We start from the raw sequence: 13,242 nt of genomic DNA on the forward strand, positions 1-13,242 counted from the left end.
GTTTTCTACTCTTTCCTGTACCAACTTTAGAGTTTGTGGTCTGATATTCATGTCCTTGATCCATTTTGAGTTGACACTTGTACAGGGTGATAACCATGGATCTAGTTTCAGTTTTTTGCAGACAGCTAACCACTTATCCCAACAACTTTTATTGAAGAGGCTGTCTTTTCTCTACTGTATACTTTTAGCTCCTTTGTCACAAATAAGGTGAGCATATTTGTGTGGATTCATATCCTGCTCCTCTATTCTGTTCCACTGTTCTTTGTGTCTGTTTTTGTGCTAGTACCATGCTGCTATTGGTTTGTAATATAGTATGAAGTCAGTTATTGTGATTCCTCCAGCATTGTTCTTTTTGCTGAGTATTGCCTTGGCTGTTCAAGGTCTCTTGTGTTTCCAAATGAATTTTAGGGTAGATTTTTCAATCTCTTTAATGAATGTCATTGGGATTTTGATGGAAATTGCATTAAACGTGTAGATTGCTTTTGGTAGAATAGCCATTTTTTCTATGTTGATTCTACCAATCCATGAGCATGGGAGATCTCTCCACCTTCTGTAGTATTCCTCAATCTCTTTCTTCATGGGTTTGTAGTTCTCCTTGTAGAGGTCATTCACATCCTTTGTTAAGTTTACTCCTAGGTATTTAATTTCTTTGAGACTAGTGTAAAATGAATTATTTTCATATATTCTTTCTCAGTTTGTTCATTATTAGTTTATAAAAAAGCTAACAATTTTTGTAAGTTGATTTTATATCCTGCCTCCTTGCTGTAGCTGTTAATGGTGTCTGGGAGTTTTTGGGTAGAAGTTTTTCAGTCTTTAAGGTATAGGATCATATCATCTGCAGATAGGGCTACTTTGACAATTTCTTTACCTATTTGTATTCCTTTTATTTCTTCTTCTTCCCTAATTGCTCTGGCTAGGAATTCCAGTAGTATGTTGAATAGGAGTGGGCATAGTGGGCATCCTTGTCTTGTTCCTATTTTTAGGGGAAATGTTTTCAGTTTTTCACAAATGGTGTGTTTTGATAGGGGAGTTGAGTTTATTAACATTCAGTGTTAATATTGAGAGTTATGTGGTGATTCCTACAATTTAGTTGTTTTTGTTATTTAAAGATAAGTGTGTGCAGCTGATTCAGTGCTACTCTCAGAATATTTGTCCGTACTTCTCATGAAATTTAATACTTCCCATCTGTTCATGGTTATGTTTTTTTTTGTGTGTGTGTGTGTGTAAGATTTCTTTCAGAATCTTCTGTAGTGGTAGCTTGTTGGTAATATATTGTTTACTTTCTTTTTGTCATTGAAGAATTTATTGCTCCAATAATTTTGAATTATAGTTTTTCTAGGTAGAGTATTCTAGTACTGAAATTGTTTTCTTTCAGTGCTCAAAATACCTCACTCCATGCCCTTCTTGCTTTTAACGTTGAGAAATCTGTTGTTATTTTGATGAGTTTTCCTTTATACATTGTTTTTTTTTCTTTCTTACAACCTGCAATATCCTTTCTTTGTTCTTTGTGCTAGCTGTATTAATGATAATATGCCATAGAGACATTCTACTTTGGTCAAGTCTGTTTGATATCCTGGCTTCTTGTACATGAAAGGCAACTCCTTCTTAAGATTTGGCAAATTTTCTGCTATTATTTTGTTTAATACATTATATATCACCTTGTCATACAATTCTTTATCTTCAAAGCCCAGGATTCACAGTTTTTATCTTTCGATGGAATCATTGATTTCATGGGTATTCCTTTCATGGCTCTTGAGTATTTTGTCTAAGACTACTTCTATTTCTTCTTTAATATCTATTTTGTCTTTGATCCCTGAGATTCTGTCTTCCATTTGTTCTAGGTGACTGGAATGACTTTCCACTGTGTCTTTATTTGATTTAAGGACCTTTTATTTCCAGGATTTCTGTCTGATTCTTTTTTCTAAGATTTTCCATATCTTTATTGAATTCCTCTTTAGTATATTGTGCAGTATTCTTTATTTCATATATCTATTTTTATAGCTTCCTCTGTTTCACTTTGAAGTTTGTTGAATTGCTCTCTGAGTTCCTATTGCTATTTCTGTGTCTTTCCAGGTTATTTGTGATATTCCTTGAGTTCATTCCATACCTTCTGTTTAATCATCTCCTGTAGTTTCTCCATGAATGTCTCAATGAGCTCATTCCTTGTTTCCTGTTTGAGAAATTTTTATGAATATAATTGAGCTCTTTGTTCATATTTATCATAGTTCTGTTGGAGTCAGATACTGGCTATTCATTTTCTTCATTTCCCATTAAATCCTCTATTGATTTGTTGGTATTTTGTAGGGTAGAATTCCCTTGCCATCTCGTTCTCCCCATGCTTGTATTTTGTGCTGTGCTCCTATGGTATTTATTGGCTAGTAGGTGGTTTTAATCACCTGTTATCTTCCCATTGAGTTAATTACTGAGTTGTGACTAGCTTAGTCATTAGCTAGGTTGATGTGCTATTTCTGTCCCTGATGTGGCAATAACGAGTTCACAAGTTCAATGCCAGACCAGTTGTTTACATATTATATAGAGATTCTTTTGGTAATATCTATAAGCCATGGGAATTGGGAAGTAAAAGCTATTTTGATAGTGATAGGCACTTGGTAATTTGCTAGATAGGGGAGAGATGGGGTAGGGACCAAGTGGGTAGGAGTTGTAGGGCTTTTTTGTGGGTAAACAAACAACAATGTCTATTTTAATAATGAAGGTCATGAAGAAAAAAAAAGGTCTTGTATGGGAGTTGGTACCAGTGTCTATGGGGAGGACATAGGAAAAGGTGAAAGAGGATAAATATTGTGGAAATATTATGTCCTCGTGTATGAAAGTAGAACAAGACCACTGAGACTCTTCTATGAATGGAGCATGAGGGATAAAGGAGAATGATGGTGTGGATGAATCTAACTAAGATATACCGTAAGCATGTTGTGAATGTCAGAATGTTTCCCCTACACAAGTATAATATGGTAATTAAGAAAAGAATATAGGGCCTGGGTCCTGGTGGCTCATATATATAATACTATCTTTTCAGGAAGTTAGATTGGGTTGAGTACAGTTTGAGCCAAGACTAGACAAATAGTTTGTGAGACACTATCCTCAATATAACCAAAGAAAATGGACTGGAGATGTGGCAAAAGCAGCAGAGCATCTGCTTTGCAGTGTAAAGCCCTGCGTTCAAACCCCAGCTTCACACCTCCCGCATAAAAGAAAAAATATAGGAAACTTTTTATGCTTAATATGTCATAAGTCAAGAAATAAGGTACAATTTAAAATCATACCTAAAGACCAAATGCTAATGTTGTTATAAACTCAGAATATATTAAGCTGACAAATATTATCAATGCTGCAATGAATGACACAAACCCCAAACAGCATGTATAGGTTTATAGCCCAACTAGCACCTTTGACCTGGATCAAGATCGATTGGCCAAACCTGACAACCACATTGTGGTCTTATATACAAAATGGAATCATTGTTGCAAATAATAGCAATAACATTTGTATTGTACTTGCTTATTTTTTTTTGCTATAACTCTCTGTTATGTATCATATAAAAAGAAGAATGCGTTATCCCTTTTAATGGAAAGACATTGAGATCCTGCTCTCAGGTATCAAGGAGTGGATTGAACAGAGAAGGCTAGACTGGCTGTGGGATACTTTATGATTTCTGGAACAGTAGCAGTACCTAAACCTAATGTACTCTATTTTATAAAGAAAAATTTTGAGCTGTGTTATTCCATTTTGAGTATAAGTTCTAAAGTAGAATGTCTCCATATCTTGTTTATATAAGTAATTAAAAATACCACCTGCAAACATGCTATAAGGTGCAAACTGATAATTTATTCTTCCCTGTATAGACTTAAACTTATGAATATATCACATTGTATCAGAAATCACAGACATATAAGCTTATCAATCATACTTTATGCAATTCACTCACGTGGGAGCACTGTACACTACCCTAGCAGTCAAAATGATCTGTCATCCAGTCATCTCTCATAAGCCTTGTACAGAAAAATTGCCACAGCAAAGAATATATGTCTGTCAACAGCACAAATTCATACGCAATTTCTATTTCCCATGGCACACAGCCAACTTTAGATTGACACTTCGCAATGCCCCTCAACTTGACCTGCATTTGACAAAACTGGGCTTTGAATATCTATGTACCTATGTTTCAAAAAATCTTTTCCTTATCCCCTACAGAGGCTTTTCCATTCATCTGTATTAACTCCGTTATTTGTCTTCTGTATGTTCTCTTTGAGCCTTTGAACTCTGCAGCCACTTTTATTCTTTTGTAGTTGTGTGCATATAATGCAAGTATGTTATATATTATAAATATATAACTTATGGAATATGAGCTCAAATATGTTTACTAGATGATATAGTATCAGTCAATTTGTTATAAAGACTAGGATTTTTATATGTACCAAACAATTTTAAAAAGGACATTTACAGAATGAATGTTGTTATTACTAGTATCCAATTCCAGAATATTTTCATTTTACCCAAAGAAATACTATTGGCATTATCAGTCCTACTTAATTTCCTTCTTGCTACAGATTCTGGTCACAAATTGTTTTACAATTATATAATTTAGCCTTTTATATCATTTGAAACATGGAATTGGTATGGGTGTTAGGCTGTGAAATAACAAATCTGATGGCTGAGAATTATGGCTTGAATGTTGATAATGAATCACATACTGGAATGGTGATGTGATGTAAATGAACTGTGACATATAGTACAGTCTTACAGACTCAGAGTCCCCATGGCTACCCAAGTCTGACCATCCAAGGCTAAGAGTTCTGGAGTCCAAATTGTGGGTGGAGTTGATGACACATAACATAGTGTCCAGAAGTTGATACATTGACCCAGTTTTCCATGTGCACAGACCCAAATAAAACCTTGAGGTCTTGGGATCTCCAGAACAGTGCTCCTTCTTGACTCTATCCACTCTTCCATCAAGGGGTGCACTTATGCTTGGCTTTGCATTAATAAACATGCTCCTTCCTAAGTCTGCTCTGTATCCATTATTTAATTATTTCTTAGATGAAATCAAGACAGTTCTGTTTCCTGAACCTGGTCATCCAATTTGGAGATATATTTGGCAAGTTATCCAGACAGGATAGCTTCAGTTCTAGTATTCCAAACTCTCCATTCCTTTTCAACTCACTCCCTCTTCACAGCTAGTTTGTCTCATACCTATTCTACTACCATGTTTCCATTGTGGCATTTACAGAATTAACCAGAGGTTTGATAAGTGGCAGATCGAGTTTTTGACCACCATCCAACAATTTGTGAATCCTCAATAGCCCCTCCCTCTCCTGGTCTATTTCTCTTGGCAGTCTCTCTTCCAACATTGGGAACCTGAACTGCAATTGTTCCTGAACTTTTCCAGCTCCCAGAATGGCTCATTTTAAAAGTCTACCTGGTCCCCAGCAGATTGGGGCACCCCAATAATCTGAGCTCTCTTCAAGTGGAGGCTGGGTGCTTTGTTTTTAAAATTGGCATTAGTTTTTTGAGTTGCTGTCACTAGATAGGGTGGGGCCACCAAACTCTGGGCCTTTTGTTACTTCCTGGTATCCTTCCAGGAGCCCTCAGTTTGCTTTGGTCAAAACCTCACCGTCTCTAGGTCTGCCTCTGGAGGCAGTCTCTCATATATACAATGAGGCTTCAATCACTGGAACTTCTCAAGCTGCAACTTTTCAATCCTCAGGATTACTCAGTCACAATGCTCCCCTGCCTGCAGGCAGCTTGCAAGCAGCTTCTGTAGCCTAATGTGCCTGCCAGTGGAGCTACTTGCTTTTTTACATATTAGCATATATATATTTTATTAACATATATTCAGTAGGACAGTTCCAAATAGTCTTACATTGTATATTAGATAGATTACCCCCACAATCTTCTCTCACACACACAATCCCCTCCCTGTCCCACTTAAAGCAATCACAAGAGATTTCTTTGTTATATTTTTATATGTATATGGACCCCATCAACAATTTTCTTTCACATTCATCTCCTCCTTTCACCCTCTTCATCCAACAAGTGCCCCCTAACACACTATGCCTATTTTTCAGTCCTGTATTTCATTATTTACTCTACAATGTTTGAAGAGTTTCTTGATGTATCCCACCTGTGAGCATACTTAAATTTAGTCACTTAAATCCCTTCTGTTACTCATTATTACCCTTTCTCCCCACCCCTCATTATTCAACAGCTTTCTACCTGCACAGATATTATGTATTTTGATATTGTTAACACTATTATTCTCTTTTCCTTTTCCACCTCCCCTGAATTCCACATATTAGTTCCACTCTCATAAACATGTTCTACATATTAGTTAGTATATGAGAGAAAACATGCAGCCTTTCCATCTTTGAACCTGGTTTAATTCCCTAGGCATTATGTTCTCCAATTCTATCCATTTACCATCAAACCACATAGTTTCAGTCTTTCTTATGGCTGAATAAAACTTCATTGTATATCTATACCACATTTTCTTAATCAGTTCATCTGTTTTTGGGTATCTAGACTGTTTCCAAAGCTTGGCTATTGTGAACAATAAACATCAGTCTTGAAGTGTACCTACTGTATCCTGACTTACGTTCCTTCAGCTATATGGATCATATGGCAGTTCTATTTTTATTTTTATAAGGAATCCCCATACTGCTTTCCATAATGGTTGTACTAATTTAATTCCCATGAACAGTATAAGAGTTCCTGTTTCATCAAATCCTTGCCAACATTTGGTGTTTTCATTTCTGCTAAAGTCAGGAACAAGACAAGGTGCTATCTTTTCTAAGTTGACCCTGTCAATGTAGCTGTTGTCACTGGAAATGGAAAGGCAGCCAAACTCTGGGCCTTTTCCTGCTTCCCAGGCTCCCACCAGGAGCCTTAACCTTTCTGGATTCTCCCTCTCTCTGTCTGTGGCTGGTAGCAGTCTCCCATGTAGACACTGTTTGGAAGTCCCAGGACTCCCTGGGTTGTAATTTTTCAAATCCCACATTATACATTTTCACTGCTCCCCTGCCTGAAAACTATTTGCATGGGCAGTGTCTGTAACCTGAGCATGGCTATTATGCTTTGTTTTTGAAAGTTTCCACAGGCAAGTAGGGAAGGGCTTCCACACACTGCACCATTCCATTTCCTAATGCCCTGTAACTTCTCAGATTGACCCAAGTCAAGGCCTCGCCTTCTTCAAAAGACTCTGTGGCCACCTCTATGGATACATTGCTGGAAGGCATTTCAAGGTGCTATTCCCTGCAATTACTCTGGTTTGCATAACCCCCACAGTGCCTCAGTATCAATCAGGAGGTACTCTCTCATGATGGTGCTTTGCTTCAGACATGCGGAATTTAAGTGTGTCTTGTCTGTTGCTGCCTTGTCACATGGGGGATTTAATTGTTCCATTAAATCCTCATGCTGTGATTAAGGATGGGGCGACAAGTGGTTTTTGTCCTGTAGCTATGTCTGCCAGTCCTTTGAGCAGGCCACAAAGCTTATCTTGTTGTGGAAGTGTTGGCTTCCTCTTCCTGCTAGGGAAGCTGGGGCTAGATATTCACACTGTTTCTTAACTGACTCTGTTGGCGTTCTGTTTTACAGTAGGTTTCAATTATCATTTCCCTCTTTGATGTTCTCATGGTCTTCCTCTCTTTTGATCTTCTGTATGTTATCTCTGCTTGTTATCCAGACTCTGATTCATAGTGTCTGATGGAGAAAGCTTCTACACCCCTCCCATTTTGCCCTTTGTGGTCTGCTTTACATGATTTTTTATCTTTGAATGAAAACCTAAACAAAACTTTTTCAAAGGAAGAAGTAAAAATGGTCAAAAATACATGAAAAAATGCTCACAATCCCTGGCCATAAAGGCATAAAGGAAATGAAATGAAAATCATAACCACACTAAGATTCCACCTCAGTCCTGTTAGGATTGTTACCATCGAGAACATCACAAACAACAAATTTTGGTGAGGATGTAAGGAAAAGAGAATCCTTACACACTGCTTGTGGGAATATAAGTTAGTACAACCTCTTTGGAAAAGAATATGGAGATTTCTTAAAAAACTAAAAATAGATCTGCCATTTGATCCAGCAATACCACTCCTAGCAATATACCTAAAGGAATGTGATTCAGGTTACTATACAGACAAATGAACACCAATGTTTATTGCAGCACTACTCACAATAGCCAACCTATTGAAACAGCCAAGATGCTCCACTACCAACCAATGGATTAAGAAAATATTGTACTTATACACAATGAAATTTTATTCAGCCACAAAAAGAATGAAATTTTGTCATTCATAAGTAAATGGATGGAACCAGAGTACATCACCTTAAGCAAAGTTAGCCAGGCTCAAAAGGCCAAAAATCATATGTTCTCCCTCATGTGAGGATTATAGACCTAAAACAAATGCAAAAATATTATTGGACATCAGTCACACACTAAGGAGAGACTACTTATGGGAGGGATAGGGAAAGGAAAATAATCTTAAACTAGCAGAGACCACTATAGGAAGGGGACTAGAAAGTAGTGAAAAGGTCTGGTAGAAATGAACCAATTTAGGTTTTAATACACATATGCAGGGAAACAACACAAGGAATCACCATGTATAGCTATGTTAATCTCAAACTAGCAAAAACACCTTTTTATCCTATATGTTTTCTTCAACAAAATTGGAGAACAAGAGCATGAAACAGGTTCTTTCTAGAGGCAAACAAACAAACCAGGGGGCAGTTTGGGGGAAAGGTGGCCCAAATATTGTAGACATATATAAGTAAATATAAAAATGATAAAGTAAAATTTGAGAAAAACACCTCAGTAAAAATGAGGAACCATATTTTCTACTCAAAGTGTCTTTATGAAGAAAACTGTTTATACCCTTGTGAGAACATTTGCAAACTGATTTTAAAACTCCACAGGAGCCACATGTGGTGCCACATACCATAGTCTCTGCACTTGGGAGGTAGAAGCTAGTGGTTTGTATTTTTATTCAAGTTCCTGGTAAAGGAGATGAGCAGAAACAATGGTGGCAATTGAAAGTTTTACCAGCCTCAGGAATCAGGGATCATCACCTCTAGAGTTGGTTTATAATGATATTCCCCCAAAATTAAAATGATGACAAAATAGCATGGTTAATGAGGATCTTTGGATATTGTACCCCCAGGGAGACTTAGACTGTATGATTCAGTCTGTAACCTCTCTGAGCAGTTCTGTTACTGTCAGGAAGCAAACCCTAAACCTCCTACCAGAGATGATCATTCCTGATCAGAAGTCCATTTACAACATTAGTCTGTTTGAACTTCCTGAGGACAGAAATACCATCTTAACCAAATAGGTGAGATGCTGAGCTTCATGGCTCTTATGACAAATAAAGTAACAGAGAGTCCCTTAGTAAATGCCTTGAAAATGAAGGGAACTGTTATATTAGAATTTATAAAGGGAAGCAATGACAGAATGTGCATGATATGAGAAGCCAGCTACCTCATGCCATTCTTCTCAACCATCTTTAATCCTCATGACACATTTTCCTATGTTGAGCTGATACACACCCAGATCTCCCATTGCTCCTCTCATATTTCCACAAGATCCCATTTCCTTCAAAACAGAACTCTGCTCGTCCTCGATCCTGATTGCCTTTGTAAACTATTTTGTCATTTAATCCTGTTCTTGTGCTCATGATGGGTAGTTGATGTGATGAATGTAATAGCTGCTAGGGATGCTCTAATTAAATACTACAAACTGGGTGTATTTAACACCCAGTTGAACAAAATAGCTTTATTTTACCACAGGTATGTAGGCTAAAATGAAAAGATGTGGTGGTTTCCTATATTCTCAAGTGTTGCTGCTGTCCATATATTTTGTTTTCTTTTCCACCAGATTCATCAACAATATGAAAACTCTAAATCAATCAACTTTTTCAGAATTTATTCCTTTGGGATTCACAGATGATCCAGGACTGTAGCTCCCAATTTTCATCCTGTTCCTCTTCACGTATCTACTTAACATCCTAGGAAACCTGATGATCATCTTGGCTGTGAGCTCTGACATCAATCTCCACACACCCATGTACTTCTTTCTCTCAAGACTTTTCTTTAATGATATCTTTTTAATCACATGCACAATCCCTAAGATGCTAGTGAATATGCAAACACAGAACAGAGCATCACTTACACAGGATATTTGTCCCAAGTTTGCTTTGTCTTGCTCTCTGTTGGCATGGAAAATTATCTTCTTGCAGCAATGGCCTTTGACTGCTATGTGGCCATTTGTCATCCCCTGAGATACAGGATCATCATGAAATCATGCCTCTGTCTTCTTCTGGTAATGTTTTCACTATTGGTTAGCATTATGAATGCCCTAGTGAATTGTCTAATGGTGTTACATTTGGTATTCTGCACAGAACTTGCAATCCCCCACTTTTTCTGTGAAGTTACTCAGATTACCAAATTAGCCTGTTCTGATACATTTATTGACAACATATTGATATATGTTTCATCTTGCATATTTGGTGGTGTCCCTCTTTCTGGAATAATTTTGTCTTATGTTTACATTGCATCCTCTGTTCTGAATATGCCATCACCAGAAGGAGAATATAAAGCCTTTTCCACCTGTGGGTCACAACTTTCAGTTGTTTCCTTGTTTTATGGGACAGGTTTTGGTGTTTACGTTAGCTCCACAGTTACAGATTCATCCAGAAAGACTGCAGCAGCTTAAGTGATGTATTCTGTGGTTCCTCAAATGTTGAACACATTTATCTACAGATTAAGGAATAAGGACATGAAGAAAGCCTTGAGGAAAGTCATTGGAAGATTAGTGTTTCCTTATAGAAAACCTAGTCTATAGGTTTTCTATAAGAAGTACTGGTAGCATTTGTGGGGCTTTTTTCATGGTTTCAGGGTTTGTACTTAGGGCCTCATACTTGATAAGCAGGCACTCCACCACTTGAACCACTCCACCAGTCATTTAGACTAGCGTATTTACATTCAAACATGAGAATTCCTGGTGGGCTAGAGTGCCAGATTCTTCTGTCAAAATGAGTCATATAATTTCCAGGTGCATTTTAAATTGGCTTGAATTATGACATTGTTTTTTGTCCAAACTCTGTGCAGTTTGAAACATGTATTTGATTCTTAAAACACTATTTTTCCCTGGTTTCCACAGAAGCAAATCATGGAATAGTGCTTCTCAACTTAGCAATTGCTTTGATTTGCACACTCAATAGAAATCTCATTGTTGAATGTTGACAGGGCTTGGATAAAATCTACGGAAATCTATTGTCATATCTTGAGAATAATTTCCACCAAATCACTTAGTTAGGCTCATGAGAATTGAATCCTACAGTTCATCCTATTGTGGATCAAAGGAACAGATACTCAAACTGTGTGAAACAATTACTGAAACCTGTCTTTGTTAAACCATATTCTTCCATGGTAATCATAAGTTTCATCAAATTCAAGGTAGTCCTCTGAAAAAGAGCCACAATTAAATGATATTTGTGTCCAGAGAGGATTGTGCTATATTTAAAATTGATTTGTGAGTGTACCTTCAAGCTAATAAGAAAAAAGAACTGACATTAATATACTCAAAAAATAAAGATAATTATCTTTTCTTTCAATGACTCCAGAAATAAGCAATATTCTGGAACAGAAAGTGGAGCTTCATTCAGCTTTTCATGTCATAACCTCCTAGGACTGGTTCCCCTCCATGTCATCTGGTGAGCACAGTAAATACAGATAAACATGTCCTACCAAGACATGATGACAGAAACAGAAACTGGAGGGTCTTTCTCTTGGTCCCTTGTTATTTAATTGTAATGGATTTTCCAGAATAAATCACTGTTAGGGACTGAACGGTGAAACTCAAAATATGTATATGTCTTTCTCTGTTAACTAGTGTTACTATATGACAGAGAAGTGAATGTTTGCTGAAAGGGGATTTGTAGAGGAGAAGCCTCTCCTATATCTGATTGGATTACAAATGTAGTCACGTTCCTTTATGCAACTGACAGAAGGGGAGAAGAGAATTAGATATAAAATTAGTTTAATCATAGAAGTCAATATTGTACTTGTGTATCCAGAATTTCATATGAGTATGTGACCAATTTTATCCTGTAAAACTGTCAGTTTCACAGGACTCTAATGTATCATCATTCATAGAGAAACACCTACACAAGTTATTATAATATATTCCTTTCTAAACATAGATAAAGGCAAGGCCAGACTTCACGAATTCCATGTCTTAATATTCTCATAATTATGCTTCAAAACTGCCATGATGTTTAATTCATTAGTTCTGTACTTATTTTAGTATTTTATATTTTCATATTGTATATGATGACACTAAGTATAAGAAGCATTTCTGATGGTGATGAAATTTGGTAGATATTTATCTGCTACTGTAAATAAAGCCACTTGGATATTTTCTTCATGATTTTTGCAGGAAAGAAAAGCTAGTTTTTTTACTCAGGGTGAAATTATTGTATGCAGCAGAGTAGGTTGTTGTGCTTCAGTATTTGTACAGTGTGTTCTTAAGTTCTTGATTCAATTTACCTTCTCATTAGATATTACTTGTACCCCACAATACACCCTCCCTAAATTTGTATTTAATTTCTTGGAGTAATGGGAATAAAATATCATTTAAGCAATATCTTTGTGTCTTACTGAAAGCTTGAGGGCCACTTTGGTTATATGGAAATGGCCCAGTTTTTACTTCTGTGGTCTATATACTTATGATATTTCCACTGAGTTGATTTATCAATTTAAAAAGTAATTCATCACGTTTATATATTTAGAATAGGGATTTTACACACACACACTCACACACACACACACATACACAAAAACACACGTTCCTTTAAGTCATGCCTCTTTTCATATATGTGAGTTATAATTGATTACCACAAAAGTTAAGTTTTAACATGGCCTAATTTGTTGTTATTTTACCCTTTACTCTGTGCTCAATATTGATATTGAAATCTCTACTCTCCTTGGTAGAGGATTTGCAGTCTTGCTTTTTGCAACTGAGTTTGAAGTTAACTAAAATGTATTTTGCCTTTGATGTGAGACAAGAATCCATTTTTACTTCTTAGAACCTTTTTAAATATTATTACCATTCATTTGCTCACTGTAATGCCATTACAGAAATAAATTTTGTGCCATTATTCAGGTATTGATGTATTGTCTGGTCTGTCTTTTCTGAACAACAGTATTTTCCCCTGCACAATTTTCACATAT

At 36.5% G+C, this 13,242-nt stretch overlaps 1 pseudogene; it reads left to right on the forward strand.

The window, feature by feature from the left end:
- The first annotated feature begins 9,812 nt into the window (after positions 1 to 9,812).
- LOC109678784 (olfactory receptor 7G2-like) lies at positions 9,813 to 10,852 on the forward strand (annotated as a pseudogene).
- The last annotated feature ends 2,390 nt before the right edge of the window (positions 10,853 to 13,242 follow it).

This window comes from Castor canadensis, chromosome 14 (assembly GCF_047511655.1).
Source record: "Castor canadensis chromosome 14, mCasCan1.hap1v2, whole genome shotgun sequence".
Classification (NCBI taxonomy): Eukaryota; Metazoa; Chordata; class Mammalia; order Rodentia; family Castoridae; genus Castor; species Castor canadensis.